This window comes from Crotalus tigris, unplaced genomic scaffold (assembly GCF_016545835.1).
Source record: "Crotalus tigris isolate CLP2741 ecotype Arizona unplaced genomic scaffold, ASM1654583v1 scf7180000017630.2799268, whole genome shotgun sequence".
NCBI classification, from domain to species: Eukaryota; Metazoa; Chordata; class Lepidosauria; order Squamata; family Viperidae; genus Crotalus; species Crotalus tigris.
The window spans coordinates 2,702,599-2,724,728 of record NW_024096524.1 but is presented as its reverse complement, the minus strand read 5'-3'; positions in this window follow the sequence as shown (position 1 = coordinate 2,724,728).

Here is a 22,130-nt window from a genome sequence, read left to right as displayed (position 1 = left end):
GGACGGTCTAGAAATTTTTACAGTGCAAAGTAGTTGGCAAGAATGGAATTGTTATTTTAAAAGTCTGTGTTGTGTTTACATTTATTTATTTAGCATATGGCATATCATACATGGACTAGCAATATAAATTAACATTTTAACTAGATTAGTGGGATCCAATAAAATATAAATGTTAAAAAGATCTATGTTCAAATATCAAGGCCATCTAACCATTGAAGCATGGTATTGGATCAATATATGCCCTCAGCTTACTGCCAATAATGGTGTGATCTACAGTTTGATGTGGGACCCCGCAGTCAAACTGAGTGGAGGATACTTTGGCCCATTTATACAGAGAGTCCCAGCAGACACCATGTTTACATATATATAGGTTTTTATGCTTTTCTTAAGATGGCTTAAATTTAAGTGGCCATGTACACAGGACAAGGAGTAGCTTTGTAACTGCAGATGTTCTACTGGTTTTACATTCTTCTCTGGAGATACATTCTGAAGATGCACACACCTGAGGAGAAAATGAGACAAGACTCATTACATCCACTGCTTGTTTAGCGCCCATCTCAGTTAACAACCATTTGGAAATAATGGTAATAAAAAAAATCCGGCCAATGCGTACATTTATGGCCATAGGTCTGACAACAACACACATAAGAGTGAGGGTAATCTTTGTGTAGCAGTATGAAAATTTTATCTGAATGGGTTGGCACAATCAGTGATCTTCACAGCATCTCTCTCTCTCTCTCTCTCTCTCTCTCTCTCTCTCTCTCTCTCCCTCTCCCTCTCCCTTTCCCTCTCTCCCTCTCCCTCTCCCTCCCCCCTCTCTCCTCTCTCTCTCCCTCCTTCCCTCCCTCTCTCTCTCCCTTTCTCAATCACATGTTCATTTATGACCATTTTGCTTAAAGACCTGGTTGATGAAATGGAACTCAGTCATTAAATGAAAAGGGGTTTATAAATATCCATCCATAAATACATTTTCAAATGTTTATCTAGAATCACTCCTAAAATGTCCAAGGTATTATTTAAAGAAGTTGATGAATTTTCTTTGCTATGGGATAGTGAAGCAAAACCTAGTTTGATGTTTCTTCTAATTCACAGAAGTCTTGCTCTTAGAAACATACCCTTGGTTCCTCTCTGGACTGGGAAAACATTTGCAATTCTTTGATGGCTTTATTATGTAATAATTTGGCTGCAGTTTATTTTAATTGTGTGGGTTTAAACAAATAGGTGTTAATTTCATATCGATCAATTGTAAATAGACAAGAAGTGTATCTGGCAAAGTGGGGATTTGACTCTGAGACATTTACTGTATCTAATTAATGCAGATCATCTTCTATTTTTCTTGAAGGGAAGAACTAGCTTCTTATAATTTATTTTTGTAACCAAGAAATAGCAGCTGTTGTTTCCCATCACACAGTTGCTGAAACATTTAAAGAATAATTGCACCAAATGGTGTTGCAGTCCTTAATAATGTTAATATGCATTTGTCACAGAGGCAGCTTGCTCAAAATTCCTGAATACCATCACAAGGACTTAGCTGGACTGATCTTTCTTTTGTAGAGATGACATTGAAATAATTTTCTCGGTATCTACATACCAAACCATACATAATTTAATTGTGTGAAAAGTTTTAGCCACAAATTTGTATGGGAGCAACATGGTCCCCACTGCGGAACAGATGGCTTAGTGAATGGAATAGCCACAGTCTTCCATATAGAAATCAGCAAATACAAAACAGCATGTACAGTATTTATGGAATACGTGTCTTTTAAAGATGCATAAATAAAATAGCACCTATTAGGTTTCTCTAAAAGAGAACATTGAGACTCATCACACTGAAAAAAAATGCAGATTAGGGAAAATTAGATTTTTAAAAGTATTCAGCTTTTATTCGGTCTTTGTTTGTTTGTTTCTCTCACAGGGACATATAAGAAATTCACATTTATATAAAGAAACATGATATAGAATAGTCATTGGTAGAAATCCCTGGATTAAGCCACTAGAAGAGTATTACCTAGCAAATGCTCAGCCAACTTATTTGAGAGATCTCCCTGGGAGAAAAGGAAACACAAATCTACAAACTTGGCCTGCATCTAATTGATGCAAAGACACCTTGATTAGGATATTATAATCCTCATGCATCTGGAAGCTACCAAATGGGAGGAGGCTGAAGATTACCAACTGAATGTCCAAATCTCTCTATGGTTATTGCTGTGGTCATCTTATTCATCTCAGTCACATTCAATCTTATCTGAAGTATAAACTTAGATATGAGGACTGACAAAACACAGCCAATTCCTAAATATAGGATGTCTTGTATAAAACTTAACAGAGAACATTTTTCTCTTGAGGTGCCATTCTTCTTCACAATGGGAGCAGGGAAAGCATATCTCATCTGCAAAAAATTGTCTTAAAAATTATATTTATGACTAATAACTGTGTAAGGTGAGAAAATAAAATGGCAGCACCAAGCCATCTTTAGATTATAGTTGCTACAATACAGTCAAGACAGCTGGAAAAGGCCATCACAGGAATATTTTCATAGATCTCCCAAACCCAAGAACTGGGCCTAACAATGCAAGCTTGCCAGCTATTCTTTTTATTGACTGTCCTGATTATTATTTTGACAATAAGCTGTAACTGATATGTGGTTCTGTTACCAATTAGAATCTATCCCAGGTTAGGCATTGTCTAAACGCAGACATGTTTAAGCATAATATTAATATGCTTCATTTTGGCTGAACTGCATGCATTTAAAATGAATTTGATTCCCAGCAACTTGGAATGTTCATTTTACAAATGTTTAGGACTATAAAAAAAGGATGTGGGAAAGAGAGAATTAGTTTCTTTAGAACTAATACTGAGCCAATTTTTATGGCAGTGGGAGTTTTGTATTAATCAGACTCAGGGAGAGCTACAAAGAAAAACAGCACCTCGTTTGTCTGTAAGTCCAAAAGCCTGCTGAGCATTTTAATGTCAAATCAGTTCAGCCAGTCTAATTGATTCTGCACTGATGGGGCATTGTAATTTATTTGCAGCCGAGTGATGCTTAGTTAAGTGTGAAAATCTTTCACTACAACAGCTCTTTTACTCTACAGTATAATAAAGGGAATGAGCATTTCTGGAGTTTCTTTATATTTCTAAAAAAATAAGAAAAGAAAAGAGAAAAGAAAAGAAAAGCATGTGATGCAAATTAAGTTCTCCAGAATTTAGAATGTGCTCTTAGTAGACCCAAGATGTGCTAGGACAATATGATGGAAGTTTTGGAGAGAAACAAAACATTAGCTATAGATTGGAACGAGGCACCGTCAGTTGACATTTGTGGAAGAACAGATAAAGATGCATTGGATGTAGTACAAGTTAGAGTTGGCAGCTCCTGTGCTACATGTAGCCAACAAACAGATTGACAAATAAAAGTCCCATCAAATTTGGGTGGCAAATCACTGAGAAATGGTAGCAAGGTTTGCTAGTATCTCTTTAGAGATACTAAATAAGCATGGTATGTAATCTTTTGTTTAGGTTTACATTCTTCCAAACAAAGCAACAAGGAAACTTCTTGGGAGGAAAAACAAAATTCCAATCCTGCTCTGTTCAGCTGCCCTCCTCCTCCCATTGATTAAAACAGTGGCAGCCAAAGGGGTGGCGGTCTCTGCTGAGAATTGACTAAGCATTCCCCAACCTAATTTCTCTGCAGATAATTGCATGCATTGGTAAACCTCATTTATTTTCGGGTTGGCAGTGACACAGGATGTTACCCTTGGGCTTTTTTATTTTGGTTTACATGTATTTTCACCACTCTGAAGCGTCCCGAATATGTATAGTCAGAACAAAGCCCAAATACGTATAGTCAGAACAAAGCATGTATATTGGGGTCTGTGTCCACTGAAGAGGGACATGTGTCCGCGGAGATTCTCGATCATCCAGATCGTGGTTGTTCCTAAGGTGTTTTTCCGAAAGGCAACTGGACTTTCTTGGGTTTTTTTTCCCTCTTTGAAAATGTTTCACTTCTCATCCAAGAAGCTTCTTCAGTTCTGAAGAGGGATACCTTCATCTTCTGAGAAATTGAGCCTAATTCTTGGAATCATAATAATATCGTTGAGTGCACCAATCTTTATCTTTGCTATAATAGATTCTTGAGGAGTTCCTCCATGATCATCTGCATTCCATTGCAAACCTCCTAACTTCCAGTCCACACAAATCCTACCATTCCTCCACCGCAAATCAAAGACTGATGATAAAAGAGAATATGTTATTCCACACTCTGGGGCCTATAAGTTTCATGCCTTTTAGGTTTAGGGAGAAACTTTGCTCCTGAGAATGTGCCTTGTTCAAAATCAGCACAGGGCCAAATGTAGTTTATAATTTCTGGAACCTGCAATATATAACTGAAAACATATTTTGAAGAATTGAGTGTAATTACTGTTAGAACACTTCTTACAAGGAATATTTTGCCTGAGCCAGTTATGATTCAACATTTATATTAGCTCTGATGACTGGTTCTTACGCTCTTGAGCTAATTTCCGCACGGTAGAAGTAATTTCAGACCAGCCATATTATTTGTGGCTAAAGTTACTGTTGTTCCCTGGCTATTTATCTATTAATGTGAGCATTATGAGAAGTCAAGGGGATCCAGTGTTCTTTTTTCTTCACTTTAGTTGAGATTTCTAAAATAAAACATATTGATAAGTGCTAAATAAATTCTATCCCTGCCAGTTATTTTTGTTTTTACTGCTCAGTTGCTATGAAAATGAAATAACTCATTCTAAGTGTAAATGATAGTTTGGCAAAAATAAGTTGTTTTAAAATAGGGCTGATGACACCTGCCATGTGTTAAAATGGAAATAATATGTGAATAAATGCACAGTTCTTATTAATAGAGAGAAATAATGCCTATTATGAGCCTCACTGTCCCTCTCATGGAGGGTAGTGCTGGCTGCCTCTTGGGGACGGAGGACTCCCCACCCTTCCCGGTTGCTGGGGCTGCCAGGGGTGGGAGGCTCATCCTGCGTGTGTGGCAGATCTGGAGGATGAAGTTGGTTGGCAGGGGTTGAGCAGGCAGGGGCTGCAGTGTGGCAGTGATGGTGACCTCGCCATGGCCCCACCATCCATCTTTGCTTGCCCAGTCCCTCACTGTCTCCAGACGGTGAAATGGCAATCAGTGTAGTTTGCAGTGGTGTCACATAGGCATACATTTGTCGTCCCAAATAATCCATGTATGAGGTGACTAGGGCATAAATGACTGTCTGAAGAGCCTCCTATCTATGAACAAGCACATCTGGTGCAGATTAATCTCTTAGCCACAGTTGTCACCTGCTCTTTGAAAAGGAACTGCGAATCTAAAGTGACCACCAGATTGATGCCAGCCTGAAAGTATATTTCTTTAACATCAGCTTTAACCAGTTTTTAAAAATAAGACTTCTTTTTCTTCAATGAGATTGGTACTCTATTTCCACTCTTTTCAGAACTCGATGCCTGGAGGGTTGCTAGACTTCCTGAAAATGCCATGCTATTTAGACCCTGAATGACAAAGCTGCATCATGTCAGTTCAAAGAACAGTTCCAAAGATGAAAAGTAGACTAATTAGACCCCTGAACTTTTCACCTAGGATTTGAAATGTGAAGGAAAAGAAAAGGCATTATTTCCCAATAACACACGTGCTTGTTTCTGTCCTGTCTCATCTTTGTCTTATATTTCAAAAGGCAAGTCTGATTAGTCTGTGGAGTGATATAAAGTAGAGAAAGAGGAAAATTCATCCAATTTTCACTGAAGTTTTCTAATTCACGCTTGCCACTAACTAAAATACAGCTCACTTAAAATCTGCTTTTTTCCACCAGCACAAAGAAAAATGTGCACATTTATTCAAATTATGCAGAGAATTACTTTCAGTCTCATATATGCTAGGAAAAAAATAGTGCTAAAACAAGTGTATTTGTGCAATTATGCATATATGACTATTATACATCACACTCAGAGTCGCTTCTTGTGAGGCAGATAACTATATTTTTGATTAATAAATATAAATAAATACTTTAGGATTAAACCCATAGGAAAAAAAACAGGTACAAGATTTTATATAATGCCAATTGCATTGGTAAACGAATCACCTACATTTCTCCTAATCCTTTTATGTAGATTTCAGGTCTTCACTTTTTCTGCTTTTTGAATCAATGGAAAACACTGAACTCATAAAAAGTATATACAATTGATAATTGTAGGGCCTCAATTCAACTGAGTCAAGATTAAATCCAATAACTTTTAGAACAATTAAGATGTAAAGTAACATTTCAAATGGAAATGAAATCAGAAGTTAATCACAGAACACTTTCTTTATCCATCTCTAGCCACTCACAAATCTGGATAACACAATGAAACAAATTGTGACACCCCCCCCCCCCGTTCAGGTTGGAAAATCTATCCAAAGATAATGGGCAATGATGATATGAGTTGTACTTCACTAACATCAACTGGATTCAGAGTTCTCTCTTCAAGAGTAATTAGCCGGCCATTTAACGACTTTTGCCATCACCAGAGACTGAATTAAATCTACCTGCAGCTTTCCAGATGTTATTGGATTCCAGCTCCCCTTGCCTTCTGCACCTAAAGATTTTGGAAGACATAACATCTGAAAAAGATCAACTTTCCCACTCTTTGGTTTTGTATTTCTTTCCCCCACCATACATGGTGCTTTTGTACTTTATATTTCCACCCCATAAGACTTGAAACAAATCATACTTTTGGTGATGTTCTGAGAATGGTATTATCTCACCTGGCCATCTTCAACTTAAATTGTACTCCGTAAAACTTTGGGATCTGGTTTAGAAATTTTCATCCAGTTTGGCAAATATTGAGCAACAGCTGAAAGAGGACTCTTATCTTCCTAGTAACTTTGGCATTAAAGTTCTTCCTATGAAGTGCCAGCTCCATAGTTTGAATGTCCTCAAGGAATTCTTTCCAGCACTGGCCCATCAATTCTGACATATGGATTATTGTCATGACTAGGTTTACCTTGAAACTCTAGCAATACAATGAACACTGTGAACATGGTAGGGAGTTAAGGCCTGTTGTTGAAATGACTTCCAGAATTGGACTCAAGAAGCACTCACACATAATAAGCATGGCGTGCACGTAATATTTTGCTCATGAAAATTCTGAGGTAAACCTACTTTTTATAAAGTCAGTTAAATTAGTATCTTAAGGTGAATTTGTTTTTGTGATCTTGCAAAATGACATGGTTGGGATTTTTTAAGGGTTAGTTGGTTGGTGTCAATGCTTAGCATTTTCTGCATCTTCCTGCCGTTCTTAAAGTGAGCTTTGAAAACTTGCAGAAATTTTGGCAGAACTGGAATTTGCTCCAGATGGGAAATAGAGAAGATAAATAACTCATCATGCTTGTAAACAAAGGCCACAAAATTGAAATGAATTCAAATAGGCATCTGCTTACACTTCAGCTCTTTCCTATGGGAAATCAAATAGTATTATCAAGCATTTATGTCATGGAAGAATTATACAGGCCTCTGGGGATGGAAAAATAGCAGCTTCCTGATCCTGAGGACTAAATCTGGGGAGCAAACTTTAGATTCTTCCTCTTTCCCTCCTTTAGTTACTTAGGATTCCCAATTCAGAGTCCTTAGAAATGTCTGTCTAAAGGAATTATTTGCACTTCAAAAGATGCCCTTGTGGAATTAAATATATGTCCTTGGTTTCAAAGTCTCCTCCAAAAATGTGCTTATGTTTGGTATCATTTTGAAAACCAGGACAATTCCTAGCATATAATCAACTCTCAGTTTCTTTTGTGAGTCTGCTGTAATCTCAGAGGTCTGATCATTATGCAAACGTGTTTAAATGACTATAAAATCTTTGCTTTAGCAATGAACGAGAACCAAAGCAATTCAGATCCTTGTTGTATGAAGAAAGATATTGTGTTGTGACTATAGGTACAGTAGATACAACGATATTAACTCCAGCTGTGAGAATAAATTATTAAATATTGAAAGCACCACATCTATTCTCCTTGTTTCTTAGTGAATAAATAATTTGCCCTTTCCTTCTTTTTCTTTCTTTCTTGTGCTCTTAACTGACTGGGATCCTGAAGAGCGTTTGAAGTACATTGCAGCACATCTTGTAACACATCCCACCCTTTCCTTTCCTCGCTGGGTGGTGGTGGCAATGGAAGGTGGAAGCCAACATTACTCCTGTCTCCTATCTCCAATATCGACAGAAGAAAGTATTTGTAGTTCAGAATTGAACTGTGGGGCTTTTGGTGATCTCTCAGCTGGTGGTTTTCTTGCAAATGTTTCATCATCAAAGTAGATAACATTATCAGTGCCTGATGATGTTACCTACTTTGGCAAAGAAACATCTACAAACTCAGACTGCACCAAAGACCCAAGAGTCCCACCTCCAATGTTCTGTCTTGAATGATCTCACAGCAACCTACATCAAAGTGTGATGACACAACAGGGAGGTGCTATACATACATACAAAGAGGCAGTATTTGAATATTGTTTAAATGCTATAATGTGATTTTTGTATTAATTTCCACCCACTTTATAAGAAAAACTGTACTGAAATATTGTACGGTGCCATGTCATTATATTTTATTAGAGGCACATAGACTTGAAAAGAGAATTTTTAAACTACCTCAATGGATTTCAAAGAAGTTTCCTCTGGATACGAGAATGGGAAGCCATACCAAATTGTGTCATTTTAAAACTAAATGTTTTCATCTTCAAATATTTTGTGGTAACAAATGCTTTCCCAGACTTTTTGAGTTGGTTTGAACTATGGCTGATGTGTGTAGCCATTGTGTCCTTTATAAGAACATTTCTGGAGAAGGCCAAGCAAAAAACAAAAAAACCCCAACTGGTTATTACTCCTATAAATGAACAGATAATAATTGAAGTACTATGAAATGTCTAGGATGAAGTATATTTTCAGCAGCTGCACAAAGAAAATCAATATGAATTTATTATAAATCCATGTGAAGGAGAGTACATACGTGGCTGTAATGCAGACAATTTCAAGTATGCTACATACTTTTTAAGTTATTTGCCGCTTCCAAAGTTTACTAACGGTAGAAAGATAATCAGTGCATCTAAACCTGAATACCTTATGCAGACTTTGATAACTTTCAGAACACAGAATAACAGAGTCAGAAGTGATCTTGGAGGTCTTCTAATCCAGAGGTCCCCAACGTTTTGGGCACCAGGGACCGGTTCTGTGGAGGTTTTTGTATGTTGCCTGCATCTTGCAGATGGGGCTTTGCTTGTTAGTGCGGACCAGTTGCTGGCATGCTGCGGACCAGTCCTGGTTCACGGACTGGTGCTTGGGGACTCCTGTTCTAGTCCAACCTCCTACTTGAGCAGGAGACTCTATGCCATTTTAGACAAATGGCTGTCCAGTGTCTTCTTAAAAGCCTCCAGTGATGGAGCACCCACAGCTTCTGAAGGCAAGCCATTCCGCTGTTTAATTGTTTTAACTGCTAGGAATGTTTTTTAGTTTTAGGTTGCTTCTCTCCTTGATTAGTTCCCATCCATTGTTTCTTGTCTTGCACTGAGGAAAGAGATAATTAAAACCACATGAAATATGGCAAAGATGGGCAGCAGGAGGAGATTAGGATCTGCAGGTGGATCCTTGAGTGATTTGCTATAGAGCAAGGGGAAAAAAAAATCTGTATCAGCAACAGCTTTCATGCCTCCCACTTGAATTATGATTGTACCAGTGGCTTCTTATAGTAGGTTCCTGAATAACCCCTTTGCAGCCAGTTTAATTTGATAAAGCTAATTCTAATAACAAAAACATAAATAGATCACCTCTATCTGAAAGTGGCTTACTCGCACACTAGAACAGCATTTCTCAATCTTGGCAAACTTAAAAATGTCTGGACTTCCAACTTATAGAATTCCCTAGCAAGCACTGCATTAGAATGTCTTTGCTATCAATAATGATCTCATTGCACGTTAACAGTTGGCTGGAGACTTTCATCCAGAATATCTTCGTCTATTTCAAGGTTAAAATGGGGCAAAGCTGCATCTTGAAAATTAGACTCATCCCCAGGTAGTGCTTCAAATTCTCTCAGCGTTGAGGAGGAAAGGATTGGATCCACTCAAAATAGGGGGACAATATTTTTTGATGCTGTATTACAAGAAGTATTATCATCAAGCCAATTCTGGCTCAGATAATACAAAGGAGTGAATTTTTAAAATAATGCAGTTTGCTTCCTATCCCTCACGCCACTTTCATTTTGACAGGGCTAGACTTTGACAGCTTCTGACTATATTGTCTGCAATCCTCATCACCTGGTTGAAGAATAAAGGTAAAGGTAAATTTACCTTTACTTTTATCTTTACTTTCTCAACCTCACAGTGAAAAGTATGGAACAAGTATCTTCAGCAATTCTCCTCCCCCATATTGTTTTTGTCAATTGAGCATTATATATATATATTAAATAGATTATAGGGCAGCCTTCTCATCTCTACTCACCACATTCTCAGTCAAAAGCACTGGCTATGCTGGCTTGGAATTCTGGGTTTTACATTCATAACGTCCAGCAAACCGCAATATGTCTGTGTGTTTGTGCAGGGCTCCTGAATTGAAGTTTTTAAAAAATGAACTGGAGCACATAGGACATTCATTAACATCTCATGTTAATGCCTTAAAGTATCTGCATCTTTTCCCAGGATTATACAGGTGCTCTCCTCAGTCCAGTCCTTTGACTTATTTAATTGCTATTTTATTAATCAGATTTATAAATGTCCATCTCACAAACATCTCTGAGTGGCATACAATAAACCATCAGTTAAAACAACATTTAGAACAGGCACAAGTGCAAATAGAAACGACTGAAAGCAGTGCTGTTGTACGTGTGCTATTTCTGTGCCCAGGAGTGCTTGAGGGTATTTCCTTCAGTTCTAAAAGGCCCTGCAACCTTACCAAGTGTGCATGTGAATGCAGTAAGCTGTGCCTTTCGCCAGCTGGCAGCCTTCTTTGAATGCAGCAACAGGTGCTCACTCTGTTTCTCTACTTTTATTTTAATGGATTTAGTTCTGCAAAGTTTCTCTCCTCTTCTTTCAGCTTTACATTTTTCTTTTTAGCTTATGCCTTGCCTTACAGATAGTTACCACATTTTAATGTTCCCCTCCTTTTTTCTATAAGCTACCTAGGGAACAAATGCTGCCTAGTGGTTTATTAATTAAATTCTTCCAATGAATGAACTACAAGTTAATGAGCAGTTCTCTAGCACAAGCAGGGTAGCAACCTATGTGCTTCAGAAGAACTCAAAGGGGTGCCATCTAACAACTACCTAGCCCTTTGATTCCTTACAAGTATGAAAGCATTACTGTGTTGGTTTGCAGGTCTCGATGATGAGAGAGACTCTGTTAGATCAAAGTGATAGTCAGTTATCCATATGCCAGCAAGATTCTTTTAATCTTCATTTTCAGTCCACCATTCTAATATCTTCTATAGTCATGTGGGTTATATTCTGTCTGCACAGAGGAGGCTGTTTAGTAAATTACTCCTGGAATAAATCAGTGCATTGATCTGTTGTAGAAACTTTCAGCTTTTTGCCTTAGATTTTAACTCAGAAAGGATTTAAAATCTTTTTTTAAAAAAATATAAAAAATCAAAATAACACCATGTAATTTGATTGAAAAAAATGATTTTGTAAATTTAGACTCAGACTAGCACAAGCATACCCTGTAAATTATAAAGGAATGTGAGGGGGGTTGCCTTGCATCGATAAGAATATAGTATCAAAAAGAGCCATTGAACAATATCTTGTCATAAATGAATATTAAATCAAGGAAAAGCAATGTTATGAGACAGAGAGTAGTTTCATATCTATATTAATGAAATGACTTCAGGATATTGCTGCAGAGACAATGAATGTGAAAGGTCAGCATATGCTCATTGTTTTATGCAGCATTATCCAGAAGTCATTTCACCAATATTATTAGATGCCTAAACTAGTCTATTTTATTAAATAATTAGCCAATAAGGAAAAAAATGAATACTTTTGTTCTGATTGAGTTCACACAACACATCTAGCTAAAGCATGGTTTGAGTAATGTTTAGTTTAGTAGTGTTGCTCACCAACATTATACTTTTCTCAAAGTGGCTTATTTCCCTAGGCCTTAGTAATTAGTAATTATACTAATTATTTGCTGGAAGCCTAATTCCTTAAGAAATATTGAATTCTTTTCAACCCCTTAGTAGCTCTGGATCCGGTGACCAGGGGATGAGGACTTAGAATACAGGTGTCAACAACATTTTGAGGCATGGCAAACTGCTTTTCCCTCAGGGATGAATTGGGAGGATTTTTCATGGATTCCCTCCCCCCCCATCCCTCAGCCAAATCTGACTCATTTTCAAACTATATCTTGTATTACCAGCTTTCTCAGTGTGCTAAATTTGAGCCGATTTTGTTCAGTTCTGACAGACTCTTGATTCCCTTTGGATTTTTTCCCCCCAACATTCTGTTAGATTAAAAAAAATGAGCAATACCACTTAAACTTACATACTGCTCCATAGTGCATTAAAGCAAGGGTTCCCAACCCCCGGTCTGTGGCCCGGTGCTGGGCTACAGCCTGTTTGGAACTGGGCTGTGGATATGGTGGGCAAATGCACATGTGTGCACGAAGCTGCATCTGTGAAAACGGTGCATGAGCATGCACGAAAGCATCCCCTCTCCCCCTCCCCCGCCACCACCTCTGCCAGTCCACCAAGCTAGAAAGCTCTGGATACAAGCTGGAAAGGTTAGGGAACACTGCTTTACAGCACACTCTGAATGGTTTACAATGTCAGTATATTGCCCCCCAACAATCTGGATCCTGATTTTATCAACCTTAGAAGGATGGAAGACTGAGTCAACCTCGAGGTCAGGATTGAACTCCAGACTGTGAACAGAGTTTGCCTGCAATACTGCATTCTAATCACTGTGCCACCGGAGCTCTAAGGAAAATATGCAGAAAATGAGATCTACAATTCTTTGAATTGTAAGAGTTATTTAAATCAAATGTTGGGAAGCAAAAGGAAGAGTGCATGGAATGGAGGAATCACCAACATTACAAGCTTCTGCCCAACAGTCACTCCCACATAAGATATTTTGGGGAAAGCTTTTTCTCATAGGGCTTCTTGAAGGCCACTTTTAACTCCTTTTTTTCACTCCCATTTGATCCCATTCCATTCCATTCTCAACAAATCATACCACATATTGTCTATATAACAACTCCAGAAGTAACAGAAAACTCCTTAAATCAGCAAAGTGTTTGCAGTTCCATTCATTTTGTCAAAGTGGATAAAGAAGCATACAGCAGTCCATGATCAACATAACATAAATGAACTTCTAGTTGCTCAAACAAGGATTCCGTTTTCTCCCCCACTTTCACCCCATATTTAGACGAAATAGCTTTATCAAAATGAGGCTTTTTAGAGGGAGACAAAATATTCTTCAGCAATTGAGCAGCCTGAAGCACCGAATAATTTTAGTTGTGGATTTTGCATATCCTAGGGCTGAAAACTTGGTTCAACCTTTTGAAAGCTCTGTGAAGATTACCCGTTGCTGCCATCTACTGCACATTCCTCTGTGTGTATGTTTTGTGTTTAATTTTTATGAATGTGTCAAAACAGAGTAATCTGTTTCAATCTCTGTTTACCCATGCTAAACCACTCTGGATTTTAATAATGTTTTAATTCATATACAATAGGAATGCACAGCATTTCAGATTCAAAGAAAAGTGTCCAGAGCATGTAGTACCATCACAGTCCCAGTTCTGTGATGCCATAAAGCAGCTGTGTCTTTTCTCTGAGATTCTGTGTTTGTATTGCACAGATGCAGCAAAAGATACCTTTGGATTCAGGAATTGTATACAGATAGGATGTACTGTACACAATTCTGTGTCTTCCAAAGCACTTTTTTTACTGTCTAACCTAAAACACTGCACAGCACTTATGCAAAAATGACAAGCAATAACCACAATGTAAAGAGGTGGCAAGGTTTACTCAGCATGTTAAGCTTCATGACACAATGAGATGTGTCACACTCCAAGGAGAGATCATCACACTGAATCAGGGGTCTTCAAACTTTGCCCTTTTATGACTTGTGGACTTCAACTCCCAGAATTCCTCAGCCAGTGTGCTTGTGCACAAAACTCCCTTTGTGTGAACTGTGGGCATGTGTGCCTGCTGCTCATACAAATGAAGCTGCTCACATACGCCCCACCTATCACTCACAAGGAACTATCCCCTCTCTCCCCCCCCCCGCCAGGCCGCCAAGCCACAAAGGTTGGGGATCGCTGTCCTAGATATTACAAAGTAATATGCAGGACATTTTCCAGACAATTAAATAAACAACTGTGAAGATGCACAACAAGCTACCTTATCACAAAATACTTAAAAAATACTTTTGGTAATAAAAGGTCTGTCTAAAGATAACTTAGAGTGAATAGAGAATTAAACTCTGCTTACACAGTGGTAGACAATGGGTCAGTCCTAACTTCAAATTTCCTGGTTGGTTACATCTATTTCTTCAGAATATGAGAAACAATATGTGCTGAAAAGGGGATGTTAGAGAAAAGATAATTATGTTTTTCATTATTTCAGTTATTTGCTTGGGTTAATACTTTTAGGGCTATACTGAAGGGAGAATCATACATACTATGTGCTGTGCAATATACCCCAGCTTGAACAAACTATATCTCTATTTCTGAATCAAAAGGAAACACGGCACACTTCTATTAAATTCATTTGCCATACAAAGTCTTTTTTGTTTGTTTGTTTAAGCTATCGGTGGGTGCAATCACTGACTGGATTCAGTGATTATAATGACCCACATTTTGCCAATATTTACCATATGGGCTATACTTGAGTGTCTGATAAGTACTAAGCCATAAATCATGAATCACATATTAAAATGGCTAGTTTCACATGACACGCTATTCCATAATTGCAGAACCTGGATTTCTTGCCAATGTGGGAATGGTTTCATTTGTAGTTTGGTAGAATAACAGGTAGTTAGCATGTTCAAATTCAATATTGCACGTGAATTTCTGTTATTTTTTTAATAATCATTTTTGGGGGGGGAAGTGGCTTTGTAAAACAAAGTGCAAATCATGATTAATCATGGTTTGAAGCTATTCAAGGTTAGTGTTATGATCAGAGCATATTGCATCTTGGTTAATGACAGAAAAGAGATAGGATGACTGTGAAAGCTAATAGAGCATTCCTAATATATAATTTGGAAACCAGACTAATTGGAATTGAGAAGAATTCAGATTTGAAACAGAGTATATATGATGATCATATAACAGCTAAAATGTATAAATTGTTTCTAAGGTTTAAAAAAGAGGATTGAATAGACTGAAGATTGTATGGTGAAGTGGATTGCAACTGGATATACCACTGCAAGATCTGTCCCCAAACTTGTAGTTGGGGGACAGATCATCCTGCAGAAAATCAATCAGTGTGGTCACTAAAAGTTCACACTGACTTAATGGCGCATAATCATCCTCAATCAACTTTAAGGAACGTCATAGCAATGTCATAGCTATCTAACTATCCTTTGGGGACTGTATAATTTTACCACTAGATGTCATTCTCACTACAGAGTAAAGATTAACTGAACCGAGCAGAAGATAGATGCATAACTAATTTCTTAGTTTCTTATCTGAGCAGATTATCACTTTGACATGATGAGAAGGTCCTGAGATTGATGCTGGCACTGGTGAGAGTTGGTAGTAAGGTCATTCTTGCTGGTAAATTTAAAAGGTGGTGGAAATCCTAAAATGTAATATACGAAGGGGATAAGAGTACATACAGGTAATGGGAAAGCCAATCTACCTGTGAGAAAGAACTATAAAAATCAAGCCCAGAAGACAATACCAAACTATCTTTGTATTGGTAGCAAGAAAATTAAATGGACTTTAGGCTGGATTCAAAGGCTAAAATGTGTTTTGGAGAATATATAGGTGCATCTGTAGCACCTGTGGGGAACACTGTAAAGCAGCTGTTCCTTTCCCTGACCTCACTCAGGTACCGTCCACAGTTGACATGCAGTCCTGGAAAAAGACACTGTTAAGGTGCTACATGTGCAATCACAGATGTTGAAAATCACAGGTTGTTTTTTTAATCAGAGTCTCTGCACAGCTGCAAGGGGCTTTGGTGAAACATTTAGACAAATTTCAGTATTAGATGTAAGACCCACATTCACACACAAAGAGATCGAAATGTACTCTTTTACTTAACTGAAGCAAAACACCAATTTCCCTGAGTAAATCTGGAGGTGATGACATAGTCAGCCCAAAGCCTTGACTCTTTGTTTCTATGTTCAAACTCCAAATTTCCCAGTTTGAATATCTCCCTACATTTCACATGGAATTGGTTTCTTTTACTCAGGCTCACATGTGGCTTTTACCCAATCAATTTAGAATATTGGTGCACTTTATTATGGTTTCAAGGTATGCAAAGAAAGCTCTGAGTGGTTTTTTTCAAAGATGCCAGCCATAATTCTCACATATAAGTGAAGTCTTATAATTATTTGAGTAATTTGTCTTTGAAATATGTTTCAGGATTAGAAGTAGAGGCAATACTCCTTCAGCAACTACCCCATTCACAGTTTCAATGGTGATGAAAAGGTAATTATATAATTAGAGATATACCTTCTATCCTCACCCCAAGGGGGGGGGAAAACTTTTGATGTGGCTCTGAGAACTGTTGAGAAAATTATCACTGAATTGCAAGTTTCAATAGGAGGGATGGTGATGTTTAAAGAAAAATATGAAGAATAATTATTTTAATTAATTTGTAAGATAAATTAGTTTCTATTTTGTCTTGGATGTAGCCATTATGGATACCTATTCCTGGCATGACCTCAAAAATCCAACATTGCCCCCCCAAAGTTACAAACTCCTATACTAGAATCAAGACCAAAGGCATTGGGGTGAGTGGGGGGCAAGAGGAAGGAAATAGTGAAACCTGTACTAGAACTTTGTGACTCTGCTCCTTTTGTGCTTGTATTCTGATGTCACACATAACACATAAATAGGTGCTTTATTCTGGCTTACAGTGAAGGCCTCTGATAATAAAGGGCTAATAATCTTTAACTGCTATAAAGCAGAGCATTAGGCCATAACTTTGGGACAAGCAGCCATTTTATGGAATAATTGATAGCCAAGTAGATATATCATTATGCAAACCAAGTGTGGAACTTGATGTGGGACTTGATTATATGATATTTTATATCCACTAAAGACGTAGTTTTGCTCACATTATTCCTGACTTTCATATGGCACTCGGTAAGACCTCAGAGAAGTCACTATGTTCTTTATGGGAGAGTCCTAAAAATTACAGTCTGGAACTGAATGCAGCTGTTCTCTAGTAAGTTTTAAAAGGATTACATTCTGTTTCTCACAAATAAACAGGATTAAAGTTAAATCTAGTATTGCAATAATTGTGCTACTGCTGCTTGATTCATGACTTCACCAAGTGCCATAATAACAGGGGCTTCTTCACACATTATTTTAAAGCTTGGGGGGGGGGAGGAGAAAAGTATCGATGTACACATAAACTACACTGTAGCTGCAAGAAACCTGCTCAAAGGTAAGCAAGTATTTTAGATCTGCAGTTTCTGCTTGTCTTAAATATAAGCCACACATCACTGCTGGAATTCAGAGACAGTTGACTTCCTCCTACTTATCCTAGGACATCGCAAATGCATCCCCCACTATCTATCTTTTGTCCTAAAGATGTCTAAGAACAAGCAGCTCCTCTTTGATTATTTTAGCCGTAGAGCACCAATGATACCCAAAAAGGGGAGGGGATTTAAAGGAGCTGTGTTGTCTCAAATGGTAGAATGTAGGAAAGAGGTGTGAAGGCACTTATATGTGCAAACATCTGGGAAAACAAAGGAGAGACCCAGGCTAAGAAAAATGCAACAATCCCTAAAAGGAGAAGGTACTGGTAACACTGCCCATTCGGAGTAGCCAATGAAGTTTCTCTGCCCTGAGTTGAAAGAAAAAGAAGAAGAAGTAGTGACAATCAGAGCTTTTGGCTGCCGTAGTCTGGACTAAGCACCAAGGTGGCCATGTTGCCAACTCTTTCTGGTCTGTAATTTTTAAAACTGGTTTCAGAAACAATTGGGAACAGCATGGAAGGAAAATAGCTTAAGTTGCAATGCCAAATTGCCCTATATGAGTACCTCCCAGACTCTTGCCCTATCTTGGTGGGGAGCTCTTCTTCTCAGATTCACATCTAGTTCTTTTTCTGTCTTTCAGTTTTTACTTCTTATCCTCCCGTTTAGCAAACTTTGTCTCCTTATCAGGAATATTTGCAAATTCCAGAAGATTAGAAAATTCCAGAAGATTAGAAAATTCCAGAAGATTAGAAAATTGAAGGTTGACTTTGGAAATTCAGCAAGTAACATTTTTGCCTTTCAAAGAGATTCCATGCTTTCACTCATCTTTTAAATTTATTTTTCATTTTATTTATTTATTTGTATCCCATCTATATTATTTTTACAAATAAATCAAGGTGGCAAATATATCCCATACAAATTCATATTTTCCCCACAACACAATCTGTGAAGTGGGTTGGCCTAAGACAGGGTGACCAGCTCAAAACCACCCAGCTGACTTTCATGGCTAAGATGGGATTTGAACTCATGGTCTCCCGCTTTTTAGCCTTTACTCATCTAAAGGTAAAGGTTTCCCTGTCCAGTCGAGTTTGACTCTAGGGCTTGGTGCTCATCTCTGTTTCTTTAGCTGTGGGAGTCATTATTGTCCAAATACATTTTCTGTGGTCATATGGTCATGCTGGCGATATGACCACAGAAAATGTCTTCGGAAAACAATGGGCCAAGGCACATGGAACATAGTTACCTTCCCACCAAAGTGATACCTATTTATCTACTCGGTAGTTCACCATGTCTAAAAGCTCACAGAATGGAAGCTCACCATGCTAGAACATATCTAAAAGCAACATTCATCTTGTGAAGAGGGAGTAAAGCAGCCTTCTACAAGCTAATATCCCCCAGAGATGTTGCACCTCAATTCAACAAATTTCAAGCCCTAGATTGGCAAGGTCTGTCTTAAAAGAGTTTTTGGCAAAGGACAAAAGACATTTTTAACTTAGAACAGTGAGTTATTAGTCATCTGTCAGATGGTTTAGTCTTGATAAAAGGGAAAAATCATAAACATGGGTACAGTTGCTGGATTTCATGCCCTGCTTGATTACGTCTGTATTTATAATGTAATGGCTTTTGATGCTTATGTATGATAGTTAAAAGCTAATGTGCCATCTAATTAAGCCATTAAAATATATTGAAACAGAGATGCAAGTGATAAAACAGAAACTGAATAAAACTTGCAGGGAAAAATCAATGGCAGGAAATTGTACCATTCAGAAGCAAAAAAATGCTAATGTATTCTTAAAACCTTAAAAATACAAAAGTTGAAGTTGTTCCAAATGCAGATCTAATGTAAGCTCTGATTGGATGCTCCTTAGCAACTAGATGGAACCAAAGAAAGCTTATTTGGATGGAGGGGGGGGGGAAATCACATATATGTATGTATGCCTGCATGCTTGTGTGCACATACTATATGTGCACAATGTTGGTTGCCTGTGGTAAGAAGGCTCCTGTTGTGCATGTTGATTTCAAATCCAAAGCTCAAATCCCTTAATTTGGAGTCCTGTAAAAATCAGCAAATGTTCAGCTATTTCCTGATATACATATCCACACTGTAGTGCAAACTCCTTTCAAACAGTGATATCACTATTTGATATCCTGGAGGACAGAACTTAAAAAAGATCTTCCAATAATTTTTTAAAAACCAATATAATGTCTGAATGGGTCAAGTGGAAGAAGATACCAATCAAGCTGTGATAGAGTTGCATTTCTACCAAATCTATGTGGCCACAGACAAGGTCCTTTCTCTTCTATCTATGCTTTCATCATTTTTTGGATCTAGGGGAAGGGTCTCTTTGTCAGCATTTAGAATGCAGGAAGTTTTATATCAGTTGATTAAATCAGTGTGCTAATGTTTTTTTTTTTAAGAAGGAGCAATTTGATATTCAAAAATACTACAGCTATTTGATCTGCATCAATAACATACCCATATTTGTATGATACACACACACACACACGTGTTATGTATGTATCTCTGTCTGTCTATCTATCATCTATCTATTTATCTTTCTATCTCCTATCATCTATCATGAGAGAGAGAGAGAGAGAGAGAGAGAGAGAGAGAGAGAGAGAGAGATTTTTTTTAAAAGGTTGCTTTTATTACTTAATTTGAAGTTGAAGAGTTCTGGGTTTAATTTTATCCTCCCCTTAATAAAAAAGAGATTTTATATATCTCTGCATTGAAATTTGTGTTACTAAGTATGGGATTCTATTATCAGTGACAGAATACCTGCAGCAAAACATACATTTTATGCAGTATAATAGAAGAATAAGTTACAGACAAATGAGGAGAGGATTAAAAAAAAAGAATTCCAAAATTGTGGGCTAGAGAGAATGGACACATTTTTCTAATTAAATGAGTGAAAAAGCAAACATAGTGGAAGGAGAGAGAGAGAGAGAGAGGGATGATTTATTGAACTTGACAACTTCATATGAAAAGGACCATCATTTCATCTCCAACTTTAGGAATACTAGGGATCTCAGGATCAATTAAGTGACCTCTGAAAAAATAATACAATAATATCATATTGGGGTATCTTACAAGGAAATAACACTAGACACATGGAAATAAAAACCAGTGTAAGGAATACAAAAGAAGGGTAAGGATAAGGAAAATCCTGATGTCATGCTTAACATAGCAAATACAATTAAAGCTATCAGCATCTGAGTTATTCCATTTCTTCAGTGAGGATGATGATGTTATCCATTCAGTTGTCTCAAATGTGTTTTTTTCAAAAGGCAAGTGGACTATATTTTTTCCTTGAGGAAGACGTTTTACTTTTCATCCAAGGAGCTTCTTCAGTTCTGACTGGATAATGGTGGTGGTGGTGGTGGTGGGGAATGGATTCTTTCGTAGTCATCTGGTTATTAGCACTCTCTAGGTGCACTCTCTATGATTCTATGAGCATTCCCTATGAAGACTATCTATGACCAGACTGTATGAGAGAGTGCTATGAGAATTTGGAAAGACACCATGAAATGGCCACCTTCATTCATTGGAATCTTAGTAAGAATTATAACTTGCCAGCAACAAAAAATTGGTGGACTCACAATATTGACAATGTAGTTGAGAACAAAAGGGTTAAGATCCCAAAGGACATCCAAATACAAACTGATAAACATTTAGTCCAAAATGAGCCATTGTAACTTTGTAACTGAGGTTACAAAGAAACAAATATGAATAATTGACATTGCAGTAGCTAGAAAAGAATTTTCCTACAAAGAGGATGAAACTTGCCACGTTTCAGACTGATAGTCACATATTTCTAGTGGTGATTACATTACAAAAAGTTTGATGGGAAAAAATAATATTGGAATGTCTTTCTCATTCATTTAAATACTTCCAACTCTTCATGATCATTTGCCAGCATTATTTGTCAATAATGCTTCTTTGAGGCCCTATATGCTCATGCAAAGAGTCTTTTGATGGCCCACTTTTCTACTGTCTTTAATTCCCACCCCCACCCACAATAATCAGGGTTTTCTTCAAAATATTTAAGCTTCATTGGTCATGCTTCTTTTGAGGTGTTTTGATGCACTTCATCTGGTATTGGATGATTTGTTCTTGCTGTCCAACATACTCTCAACAATTTTCTCCAGCACTGCAATTCAAAGGCATCAATTTTTCTTCATTCAGCCTTTTTGACGTTCTAGCTTTCACAACCATATGTTACAAGTGGGAAATCTCTGACTATATGTATCTTTGTTGTCAGTGTGATGTTTCTGCACTTTAATATTGTGTCTAGATTTATTGTCTTTCTCCCAAGTAGCAGACACCTCTCTGTTTCATGGATAGAGTCAATCCCTTGTGAATTTGGAGCTTAGGAAGATAGCCGGCTGTTAATGCAACTTCTTCTATACACATTTGCATTGGGTTCATGTTATTGCTTGGCATAATCTTAGTTTTAATTTATATTAAGCAACAGATTTTGTAGTCTTTTCTTTCCACCTTCAACAT